At 42.4% G+C, this 13,381-nt stretch overlaps 1 pseudogene; it reads left to right on the top strand.

Moving 5' to 3' along the window:
* The first annotated feature begins 1,242 nt into the window (after positions 1–1,242).
* LOC110431492 overlaps positions 1,243–13,381 on the top strand; it is a 58,558-nt pseudogene continuing 46,419 nt past the window's right edge.

Genomic DNA, 13,381 nt, shown 5'->3' with positions numbered 1-13,381 from the left:
GTGATTGTCTCGGTAGTTCGTCGCGTGGACAGCCTCGCGGTGCACTGCCTCTTCACCAGGTCATGCAGCGACAAGTTATCAAGTTCGCGAATCCTACGAGAAGATCGGGCCACAACGACTTGTCTCACGCTATCCCTAGGTGTGAGCATATCATCTGGTACCAAAGCCTTCGTTTCCTCGGTAGGATTGTTCTTGATTTTGGTAGGATAGAGTTTAAATACCTACTGTCCACTGAGAGCCAAAAAGAAAACCTACAGCCCAAATTCATATGTGCTACTGATTTTGTAGTTTGCTTTATCGAGTTTTAATCCTTTAATATTTGTCTAGTTGCTGAATTTTTCTTTTCCACATTGTTCTAGTTATTATCTTTGTTCTAATCATCAAATTGCTTGCTGCATGTACCCATCCATCCCACCCTTGATCTGATCATCATTGCTTGCTGCGTATATATAAACAAAAAAAATACCCACCCATCCCACCCTAGTTTTCTAACCGCCACATATTCCCCACCGCAGTTTCTTGTTTTTGTGCTGCACCATCCATCTTAGTGATCCCCCTTAGTTGAAAGTTGTGCTGCGTTTGACACAGAGGTTAAAAGAAAAGATGTCTATGGGTCAAAAGAAGGACTGAAAATGAGTTTTTGTTCCAAAAAAAAAGAGAAAAAAAAAGAAAAGCAAGAAAAAAAAAAGAAAAACAAAAAGAGAACTGTGTGCAGCACACCAAAAAGGGGTTTGGGCAGCAACAAGTTTTCGGTTGGTGCAAATTGGTGATCATCTATCCACTTACTACATCTCATTCCTTTCTTTGTGCATCCTTTCCTTTATATTCAGCAACTTAGACTTCTGTTCTTGGATTATTATTTGGTTTTGCATCACTACATTTCAGTGCATTCCACTAACATATTACCCCACCAAGCTCCACTTAAAGCACCGTGAGTTGTTGCACCGTCGTCGCTGTTACAATCACTCTTCCCTACAGATCGCAGCCCCGGTTCTTGCTCTTTTCAGGGAGAGAAAGAACTTGTTTTGTAAGTGGTGAGGGAGTGATTCCACATATATATTGTCCTTTTTTTTTCCTCTACTAACATGGCAGGACGTGGAGATGGTGCCGCTGTTTCGGTGGAGGAATTTCAGGAGTTGCGTACACAAATGAATGATTTGGTGCAGCAGCTCCAAACTCTCCAATTGAACATACCACGTCGAGAACCGCCACCAAATGAGGATGATGATATTGACGAGGAGGATGAGCCACCGCGTCGTCCCGCTGGTCGTGGACGTGGCGGGCGTGGTCATGGTCTTCTTAATTTTGGTCGTGCTCGGCGCATTCCTGTTCGAGGTGGACGAGATTATGATGGTGATGATGATATGTTGTCTGACATGGATGATCATCGCCATGGTGGCCATCGTGGTTATCGACCGCCACCGTCGCCTTGATGATGATGGTTTAAGCAAAGTGAAAGTGTCTATTCCAAAATTTAATGGAAAAGAAAGTGCTGATGATTATTTTGAGTGGGAGACTAAGGTTGAACAGATCTTTGATTTGTATCCTTATCGTCCTGTCAAGAAAGCAAAGCTTGCTGCAATTGAGTTTTCAGGCTATGCAATCACTTGGTGGAATCAAGTGTGTACTGAACTCCGACGCGCTGGACATGATCGTATTACTTGGGAAGACATGAAGAGGGAAATGCGACGTCGTTTTGTTCCTGCATATTACTCTCGTGATCTACATTTGAAGCTAAAACGTCTTGTGCAAGGTACTCGTACTGTTGATGAATATTTTCAAGAATTGGAAATGTGTTTACTTCGTACAGGGATAACTGAAGATGAGGAATCCACAATGGCTCGATTTCTGGTTGGCCTCAATAAGCCCATTGCTGATAAAGTGGATATGACAAACTACACATGTCTCACTGAGTTGGTACATTTTGCAAAAAGGGCAGAACGACAACTTGCTGGATCTTATAAAGATCGTGCTTCATTTTCAGCTCATAATAGTGCTACTTCATGGCGCCAGTCACAGCAGCACGGGTCAGGGGTGCACACACCTACATCTCGTGCAACTTCTTCCAAACATTTTGATTCCAAAGGCAAAGCTGTAAGCTCTACTCAGTCCAGCTCCTCTGCTACTGCAGCCCCAAGGCATACAAGCAAGATTGAGTGTTTTAAGTGTGGTGGTCATGGGCATAAGCAAGCTGAATGTCCCAATCGTCGTACGATTATTGCCCTTGCTGATGGTTCATATGATTCACAAAGTGAAGAGGAGGACGAGTTTCACAATGTCTTTGCAGATCATACTCTTGACACTTGTGAGTATTCAGCTGAGGATGGTACTTTTGAGCTAGGTCTGAATTGTTTAGCTATTCAACCTATTCTAACTTTTGCTCCCAGTGACATGATAGAAGATGTTATTTCTCCATATTCTAATGAGATTACTAGTGCTGATTTTGATGAGTTGCTTGCTGATTTTCCTGATTTGGAGCCTTCTAAAATGAATAGATGATCTCCTTATTTGGTGGTTAGAAGAGTTCTTTCCACTCAGTTTGTTGCTGCTGAACAAGGACAACGTCATAATTTGTTTCAGTCCCGATGCAAAGTGAAAGGTCAAGTGTGTCGTTTCATCATAGATGGTGGGAGCTGCAATAATATTGTTAGTGCCTTGCTTGTTGAGAAGCTTGGCCTACCAACACGCCGCCATCCACACCCTTACCATATGCAGTGGCTGAATAATTCAGGGACAGTGAAGGTCTCATCCATGGTCCGTTTGTCTTTCTCCATTGGTGACTATCATGGTGAGGTTGATTGTGATATTGTACCCATGCAAGCATGCCATTTGCTGTTGGGTCGTCCATGGCAGTTTGATGTGGATTCGGTGCACTTTGGGCGGTCTAACAAGTATACTTTCATCCACAACGACAAGAAGGTGGTTCTTGTTCCATTATCTCCAGAAGAGATCTATGCTTCAGATGTGGCTCGCATGAAAAAAGAAGAATCTGACAAAAGAAAATTGAGTGAGGCTGCCAACACTAGTAAGGGAGAGACTTCTAACCAATCTAGCCACATAAAGCCTCTTTCCACTACAAAACAACACCACCAAAATGAGTGCTTATTTGTGAGCAGGAGTGATTTGAGAGAAGTGAGGAACACCACAGCCCCATTCTTTGTGCTCTTGCACAAGGAGGTCCTACTTTCAACTAACGATTTACCTTCATCGCTGCCTAGTGCTGTTCTTGATCTCTTACAGGACTTTGAAGATGTTTTTCCTGATGAGGTACCAGCTGGCCTTCCTCCACTCCGTGGTATTGAGCATCAAATCGATTTGGTACCTGGAGCTTCTCTTCCCAATCGTCCAGCCTACCGTGCTAATCCTGAAGAAACCAAAGAAATTCAGCGACAGGTAAAAGAGCTTTTGGACAAAGGGTATGTTCGTGAATCTCTATCACCTTGTGCTGTTCCAGTACTTTTGGTCCCTAAGAAAGATGGATCTTGGCGCATGTGTGTCGATTGTCGTGCCATTAATGCTATAACTGTACGATATCGCCATACCATTCCTAGGCTTGATGACATGTTAGATGAATTGAGCGGCTCAACTATTTTCACCAAGATTGATTTACGCAGTGGCTATCACCAAATTCGCATGAAAATTGGTGATGAATGGAAGACAGCATTTACAACCAAATTTGGCTTGTATGAATGGCTTGTGATGCCCTTTGGCTTGACAAATGCTCCTTCAACTTTTATGCGCTTAATGAATCATGTTTTACGAGCTTTCATTGGCAAGTTTGTAGTTGTTTATTTTGATGATATTCTGATCTATAGCAAATCATTTGATGAACATCTTGATCATATCCATCAAGTACTTGCTGTTTTGAGGGAAGAGAAATTGTATGCCAACATTGCTAAGTGCACATTTTGCATAGATCGTGTTGTTTTTCTTGGTTTTGTTGTGACTGCAGATGGCATCCAGGTTGATGAAGAGAAGGTTAAGGCAATAAAGGATTGGCCTACTCCTACAAATGTGAGCCAAATTCGAAGTTTCCATGGTCTTGCAGGTTTCTATCGACGATTTGTTAAAGATTTCAGCACGATCGCTGCACCACTTAACAACTTGACAAAGAAGGATGTTCCATTCAAATGGGGAGATGACCAAGAGCAAGCCTTTGTAGAGTTAAAAAGAAAGCTTTGTGAAGCACCACTGCTGCAGCTACCTAACTTCGGTAAGACTTTTAAGATTGAATGTGATGCAAGTGGTATTGGCATTGGAGGTGTGCTACTTCAAGAAGGTAAACCTATTGCCTACTTTTCTGAAAAGTTAAATGGTCCACATCTGAATTATTCTGTCTATGATAAAGAGCTTTATGCCTTAGTTCGAGTTTTGGAAGTTTGGCAACATTATTTGTTACCTAAAGAATTTGTCATCCATTCTGATCATGAAGCTTTGAAATATTTAAAAAGTCAAGGCAAACTGAATCGTAGACATGCTAAATGGATCGAGTTCATAGAAACATTTCCGTATGTTGTTAAACATAAGCGTGGTAAAGATAACATTGTTGCAGATGCTTTGTCAAGAAGGTGTGGTTTGGTTACACAATTAGATACAAAAGTGCTTGGTTTGGAATCCATTAAAACACTCTATGCAACTGATTCTGATTTTAAAGAACCTTTCTCTCACTGCATTGCTGGAAAAGGCTGGGACAAGTATTATGTACATGATGATTTTTTATTTCGAACTAACAAACTATGCATTCCAACCTGCTCGATTCATCAAGTTCTTTTACAGGAAGCACATGCTGGTGGCTTAGCTGGTCATTTTGGCATCAAAAAGACATTGGACATGCTCTCTGATCATTTCTTTTGGCCACATATGCGACGTGATGTTCAACGACATGTCGAGCGCTGCATAATCTGCTTGAAAGCTAAGTCCCGCCTTAATCCCCATGGTCTCTATACTCCATTACCAATCCCAACTGTACCTTGGGAAGATATATCCATGGATTTTATTCTGGGATTACCAAGGTCTCAGAGGGGGAGGGACTCTATCTTCGTTATTGTTGATCGCTTCTCAAAAATGGCACATTTTATTCCATGTCACAAGAGCGATGATGCTTCACACGTTGCTGATTTGTTTTTCAGGGAGATTGTTCGTTTACATGGAGTGCCAAAGACTATTGTTTCAGACCGAGATACAAAATTCCTGAGCTATTTTTGGAAGACATTATGGGCTAAACTTGGCACGTAGTTGTTATTTTCCACCACTTGTCACCCACAAACGGATGGGCAAACTGAAGTTGTCAACCGTACCCTGTCCACCATGCTGCGTGCCGTGCTAAAAAAGAATTTGAAGCAGTGGGAAGAATGTCTTCCACATGTCGAATTTGCTTATAATAGGGCACTACATTCCACAACAAATTTTTGTCCATTTGAAATTGTTTATGGTTTTAAGCCACATACTCCCATGGATCTTTTGCCTTTACCATTACAGGAACAAGTTAACTTGGATGTAGCGAAGAGATCCAACTTTATCAAGAAGCTACATGATGAGACAAGAAGAAATATTGAGAAGAAATCAGCACAATATGCAAAGCAAGCGAACAAAGGTAAGAAGAACGTTACATTTCAGCCCGGTGACCTCGTGTGGTTGCATCTACGCAAGGATCGATTTCCCCAACAACGTAAGAGTAAGTTATCACCTAGAGGTGATGGTCCATTCAAGGTTCTAAAAAGATAAATGATAATGCATACAAAATTGAGCTGCCACCTGAATATTCCAATGTTAGTCCAACATTCAATGTCAAAGACTTGCTTCCATTTGTTGGTGAGCCTGAGTCGAGGACGACTCCTTCTCAAGAGGGGGAGGCTGATGAGGACATCCCTAGCATTCATTCATCTTCAAATGAAACTCCACTTGATATAAGTGGTCCAATTACAAGAAGTAGAGCTAAACAATTGGAGAAGGAAATTCATTCTCAGGTGAACGCTAACCTTATGTTTAATAATCAGTTTATGTTGAATGATCCTATACTTTTGAGTTCTTGTTTCAATGTCCTTAGGAATGATGGAGGGTATGAACCAGCATGGGATGAAGATGGGTTCAAGCCTTTGGACATCTGAACCAAGAAGCCTATCGTGTGCATAAATAAAATGGTGGTTCATTACTTCTGCATGAGAAGGCAACCAGAAGCTAGATGGCTGACCCATGGTACAAATTCCAAGCATCACCACGGACAGAATACAAGGAGTTACGTGGCATTCTACAGATGGATGAAAGCATCTTTAAGTCTATGTTGCAGCCCATCAAACGGTTCATTATTTAGACTTCCCAATAAAGAGTTATGCTCATTTTAGTAACTGCTGCCAGAAGCTGAGAAGACGCGCGAACCAGCCACGAAATCCACTAGTGGATGTGCATGCTGTCATGTATTCAAAGCTGAACGCCCCTATCTATATATATCTCTTGTACTAGACAATGAAAGGACACATCTTGCTTGGTTAAAATTCTGAATACACAAACTCGTGGAGTTTTGTTTATGCGTGAGTCTTGAGAGGCTTGCAAAACTTGTTCTTTCGATTCCTGAGGGAGTTGTAGAACGCCGAACTGCGGTTCATCCAGTTTGTGCCTTCACGTCTATACGGCGTGATTGCGTGGGCTGTTCGTCGGTACGTGGAAGGGTGATTGTCTCGGTAGTTCGTCGCGTGGACAGCCTCGCGGTGCACTGCCTCTTCACCAGGTCACGCAGCGACAAGTTATCAAGTTCGCGAATCCTACGAGAAGATCGGGCCACAACGACTTGTCTCACGCTATCCCTAGGCGTGAGCATATCAGCACCCCCACATTTACATATGACATGCCTCTCCTCCAACAAAGCAAGGTAAAGTTGGTTGACATAGCATTCATACTTTGCTAAGGACATGATTGGAACATATAGACATATTTCCATGACAATAGGCTCATTCATGAAAATCAAAAGAATTTGATGTATGTATGGTACCACTATTGTTTCTATGATTGATTGATCTAGTGGTAGCATATGACATGTTGGTGAGCTTGCAAGCCTAGTGTTGAATCTAGAATATGAGCTTATAATGCATGGTCAAGATAACCCTTATACTTTATGAGGTGTGAAGAAGCTTGTCCTTGGATCAAACCGAATTACATATTCTAGGCAAGTGATCTAGATTGAACCATAATTTGACCCTCACATCGATTGACTTAATTCTCACTAAAATTTGAACCTTTGTGGTCATTGATGACAAAGGGGGAGAGAAACAAAGATAAAGTCAAAAAGGGGAATAGAAACAAAGATAGGGAGAGAAAACACCTTTTAAACTTGAGCACACAAATAGGGGGAGCAAGCTCATGAACCATCTGTTGCATTTTGAATGTGCATTAACATAATGAGGTGTTGCATTGCAAGTTTAAATTCACTACTCTTGTTTGATTGGTGCTTGCTAGAAATAGAACTTGAATGATGCTTTGAATTCTAGCATAGAGTTTTATTTTCATGTGGTATCTAGACATATATTGTGATCTCACGAGGTATCTTGAGTTTTTTATGTATGTCTAGCTATGTTGGTGCTAAGGATGGTATATTGGCAACTCCGATTGGTATCACGCTTCAAAGGTCCATTCTATATACCTTAGCATCATTTTGGTAGTAATAAATCTCCCAAAATTCCAATTCATGCATATGTGCAAACTTGAACCAAACTCATGGAAGCACATATGTAGGGGGAGCTAGTACTACCAAAACTGAAATTGAAATGTTTGTCCAACATTGTCTCATGATAAAAATGTGGACAAGCAATTCAAGTTCATTATGATTTCATTTCATATCTTTGTGATGGTTGTCATCAATTACCAAAAAGGGGGAGATTGAAAGCCCAAGTTTGGTTTTGGTAATTAATGACACCAAGTTGCTAATGCCTCGTGTTTAAGTGATTTGAGTTAGGCATAGCAACACATGTGATGAAGGTACATGGTGGCATGGAAAGGTGGCCACATGATCACAAAGGGATGAAGCATAATGTGGAGTTCATGATGATAGACGAGGAGCAAAGTTATCAAGGCAAAGGTATAAACATAGGGTTTTACTTTTGCCGGTCTAAGATGAGTAGAGAAGTGATTGACCGGGTTTAGGATAGATAGCCGACTATCAAGAGGGGAAATCATAGTCATCTCTCGAATCAAGTGCTACTAGGTCCATATCTTGAGCATATGCATTAGGATCTAGTAAAGTGCTAACTTAACTCCTTTGGTGAAAATGTTTGTGAAAAGCTAACCAACTTGCACTTTGGAGGTGGACACTTGTTGGTGTTAGCACATTTGCAAAGGAGGTGGTTTTCCTAGGGTTGAGAGGGGTGTGGGTTCCTCTCTCCCTCCCGCCTTGCAAACTCGGCGGGATTTGGCGCTTTTGAGAAAAATAAGTGTATATTTTCTATTGCGCCGATGGAAAATTTGGAGAAGTCGCGGGAGTGTTTATCAGTGAGAAAACACTCACCGGACGCTCAGCGCGGAGGCACCGGACGCTGGCCTTTAGCGTCCGGTGTGCTGTCAGGTGTAGCAGAGTGCACCGGACGCACCGGAGAGAGTCAGGTGGGTTGCGTCCGGTGTGAGGACGTTTTGCAACCCTCTCTGCGCATGGGTCCGGTGAGCACCGGACGCTACTGGTGCTTAGCGTCCGGTGACCCTGCAAGTTTGCAACCCTCTCTGCGCATGGGTCCGGTGTGCACCGAACGCGTCCGGTGTGAACCTACAGAGCGTCCGGTGGTGCGCAGGTGACCGTTAGAATCTGACAGGCGAAATTCCTGAAGAACACGTGGCCTATCCCTGAGCACCGGACGCTGGGGGTCGAGCGTCCGGTGATCATTTAGTAGCGTCTGGTGCCTCCGATTTCAGCCCAGTGAAAGTGACCAACGGCTAGTTCTTTGAGGGAGCTTATAAATAGTTGGTGGCCGGCTTTGGGAGGTACTCTCTTGAACATTTGAATACTTGAGACATACAATGAGCTAGAGAACACTCCCTCCACTCATCTCCTTGCTTGATTGCTCATCCTAGTGAGATTGAGTGAGATTCAAGTGCATTGCTTTGAGAGTTGCATTTAGTGGCACTTGATTCTTGAGTTTGCTGCAGATTTCTTGTTACTCTTGGGTGTTTCCCGATGCCCTAGACGGCTTGGAGCAGCGGTGGTGTTGAGCTCGTGATTGGAGATTGTTCCGAGCCTCACCAAGTGACTTGTGAGCGGTTCTTGAGCCTTCCCGGCGGGAGATCGCAATTGGCTACTTTAGTGGATTGCTCGTGGCTTGTAGGATCCCCATCTTGTGAGTGGATGTGCGGCACCCGCTGAGGGTTTGGCTTTGGATTGCCAATTAGCTCGTGATCCATCAAGTGGGCGTATCGCCACAACGAGGACTAGCTTGCTGGGAAGCAAGTGAGCCTCAGTAAAAAATCTTGTGTCATCTCTTGCTGAGGATTCTCTTGTGATTGTGAGTGATTGATTGGATATATCTCTACTCTACAATGTTGGTATAACAATCACTCTCCACTCCTTTATTTTCTTGTATATCTTGCTAGTTGCTTAGCTTGTTTGGGAGTGTAGCAAGTTTGTAGTTGTGTTTTCTTGTTGTAACTTGTGTTTAGCTTTCTTGCTAGACTTGTGTAGGTGGCTTGCTTAGCTTAGTCATGCTAGTGCTAGAATAGCTTCGCCTTTTGTTTTACTAATCAACTTGTCTAGTTGAAGTTTGTAGAAAATTTAAATAGGCTATTCACCCCCCTCTAGCCATTTGGACCTTTCAAGTGGTATCGGAGCCGAGGCACCGTTTATTTGAGGCTTAACAACCTACGGTGAAGAAATGGCTCTTAGTTTGCATATCAACAACACCAAGAAGGCACCTTACTTTGATGGCATAAATTATGCTTATTGGAAGGTCAAGATGACCGCTCATCTCAAGTCAATCAATAAAGAAGTTTGGAAGGTGACCGAAACAAAGTTTGAGGTTGCAAATGAGAATGCACCAACACCGGTCGAAGAGAAGAAGCTTCAATGCAATGACATTGCAATAAGTGCTCTTCGTGAAGCTCTTGATGACAAGACCTTTGAGCAAATCAAGAACATTGAGGTTGCTCATGATGCATGGGCAAAATTAGAAGAAACATTTGAAGGCACCAAAGGTACCAAGACCGCCAAAGCTTACATCCTCCAAGAAAAGTCCTCAAGCTTCAAGATGCAAGAAGATGAAAGTGTGCCGGAGATGTTTCACCGGTTGCAAGTCATTGTGAATGAGCTCAAGGCACTCGGGAAGAAGTGAAGGATAGTCAATTCTCTATGAAGTTCTTGAGAAGCTTGCCCAAGAGATTTGACACATTGATCACCGTGCTAGTCAAGACAACTCTTAGTGAATCAACTCCCCAACAAGTGTTTCAAGAGGTGATGACCGATGATGCCTATAGAGAAGATGATGAAAAGGATGAGTTGATCAAGAAGAAGAAGAAGGATGGTGAGAAGAAGGATGATGAGAAGAAGAAAAGTGTGGCATTCAAGGCCTCCTCATCTAAGGGCAAAACCAAGATAGAATCATCAAGTGAAGAAGAGGCAAGCTCTTGTGATAGTGATGAAGATGAGGAGATGGCTCTTCTTGTCAAAAGATTTGGCAAGTTTATGAAGAAGAAGGGCTATCTGGCAAGAAGAAAGAAGAGCTCCTCCAAGAAGAATGACCACTCCATGAGGTGCTTTAGATGCCATAGCAAAGATCATCTCATCACCAAGTGTCCTTATGATAGTGATGATGAAGATGCTATCAAGAAGGAAAGAAAGAAGCAAAAGAAGAAGCAAGAAAAGAAGGAAGGCTCAAACAAGAAGAAGGGTGATGCCCACGTTGCAACTTGGGATAGTGATGACTCCTCAAGTGATGATGAGAGAACCAAGAAGAAGGCGCATGCTAGCATTGCCATTCAAAAAAAGAGCTCCATCTTCGACACTCCATCATGCTTCATGGCTAAGGCCACTAAGGTATCATCTGATGATGAAAGTGACCATGCTAGTGATAGTGATAGTGATGATGATGAACCAACTAAAGATGAACTAATCACTATGCTAGAAGATTGCACTTATCACTATAAAGAAACTAGAAAGGAGTGCAAGGCCTTGCTTAAGGATAAGAAAACCCTTGAGCAAGAACTTGACGAGCTTAGGGCATCTTATGAGAGTCTAAAGGAAGAGCATAAGAAGCTTCAAAAGGCTCACACTAAGCTTGAAGAAGCACATTCCTCTCTAGTTAACAAATGTGTAAACGAGCCAACTAAAATTGAAAAAGCTCAAACTTGTAACATAGGCATAACATGTGATATCTTGAGTAAGCCTATTGTTATTGCTTCTACTAACTCTTCATGTAGCACATCTATATCATCCTCATCTAGTGGTTATGGTTTCACATTTGAGACCACACTTAAAGTTGAGAATGAAATTCTCAAGAAGGAGGTGAAAGAGATCAATCACACCTTAGCCAAGGCTTATGGTGGTGAGGACGGCTTGCTTATGTGCTTGGGTGAGCTTCTCTCTATAAAGAGGGATTAGGCTATAACCCCAAGAAAGGCAAGGCCGCCTTTGCTCCTCACAAGACTAGTTTTGTGAAGAACAATGGCCGGTATTGCAAAGCTTACAAGCAAGTTGGTCACTTAGAGCAACAATGCATGAATAAGAAACCCAAAGCTTATGTATCCTCAATTAAGCTTAATTCTTTCTATGTGCTTACCAAGGATACAAAAGGTGTTCATGCTAAGTTCATTGGTGCACCATGGATGGGCTCAAAGAAGAAAGCCATTTGGGTACCAAAGAGCTTAGTTGCTAACCTTGGAGGACCCAGTCAAGTTTGGGTACCTAAAAAGAATTGATCTTGTCTTGTAGGTCAATTACAAAGTCGGAGGAAGGCATTGGGTGCTTGATAGTGGGTGCACTCAACATATGACCAGAGAGTCTTGTATGTTCAAATCAATTGATACAAATCAAAATGGTGGCTTTGATTCTATCACCTTTGGCAACAACAAGAAAGGCAAGGTCAAGGGGCTTGGTAAAATTGCTATCTCAAATGACATGAGCATATCAAATGTGTTGCTAGTTGAGAGCCTTGATTTCAATCTCTTGTCAATTGCACAACTTTTTGATGCAAGATAGGTCACGGTTTGCACGGAACATACCAAATTGCTTGGAAATCAATCTGGACGCACATGATGGAACTCCTAGATGATGTGTGTCATATGAAATCTTGCTTCGGTCTGTTTGGAGACAGTGTTAGTTTTGGTGTAAGATAGGTGCAAGGTTTGCACATAATGCAGCATAGGCTAAGAAACCATTTTGGACGCACCCGATGGTACTCCTAGGTAAAAGGCTCAAGTGAAAGCTTGATTTGGACTATTTGGAGATAGTGCTAATCTTGATGCAAGATAGATGCACGGTCTGCATGGAACGTACCATATGCTTAGAAATTAATTTGGACACACCCGACAGAACTCCTTGATGACGTGTGTCATATGGAATCTCACTTTGGTGTTCTTAGAGACTAATAGTTTCGATGCAAGATATGTGCACGGTTTGCGCCTAATGAACCAAAGTCTAAGAAACCATTTTAGAAGCACCTGTTGGTACTCCTAGGTGATGAGGCTCAAGAGGAGGCTCGGTTCGGTCTGTTTAGAGATAGTGCTAATCTTGATGCAAGATAGGTGCATGATTTGCATGGAACACACCATATGCTTAGTAATCAATTTGGACGCACCAGATGGAACTCCTAGATGACATGTGTCATATGGAATCTCACTTCGATCCGTTTAGAGGCAGTGTTAGTTTCGATGCAAGATAGGTGCACGATTTGCACCTAATGCACCATAGGATAAGAAACCATTTTGGACACACCCAATGGTACTCCTAGGTCAAGGGGCTCAAGTGAAAGCTCGGTTCGGTCTGTTTGGAGATAGTGCTAATCTTGATGCAAGATAGATGCACAGTTTGCATGGAACATACGATATTCTCAGAAATCAATTAGGACACACCTGATATAACTCCTTGATGATGTGTGTCATATGGAATCTTGCTTCGGTTCGTTTAGAGACAGTGTTAGCTTGGTAGAAGATATGTGCACGGTTTACGCCTAATGCAGCACAGGCTAAGAAACCCTTTAAGACGCACCCGATGGTACTCGTAGTTGAAGAGGCTCAAGAGGAGGCTTGATTTGGTCTGTTTGGTTATAGTGCTAATCTTGATGCAAGATAGTTGCACAGTTTGAATGGAACGTACTCCTAGGTGAAGAGGCTCAAGTTTAGGCTCGGTTCAGTCTGTTTAGAGATAGTGCTAATCTTGATGCAAGATAGGTGCACGATTTGCATGGAACTTACGATA

The sequence above is a fragment of the Sorghum bicolor genome, unplaced genomic scaffold, assembly GCF_000003195.3.
Source record: "Sorghum bicolor cultivar BTx623 unplaced genomic scaffold, Sorghum_bicolor_NCBIv3 super_18, whole genome shotgun sequence".
In the NCBI taxonomy this organism is placed as follows: domain Eukaryota; kingdom Viridiplantae; phylum Streptophyta; class Magnoliopsida; order Poales; family Poaceae; genus Sorghum; species Sorghum bicolor.
The sequence above is the reverse complement of the archived record's forward strand: the minus strand, read 5'-3'. Positions and strand labels throughout refer to the sequence as shown.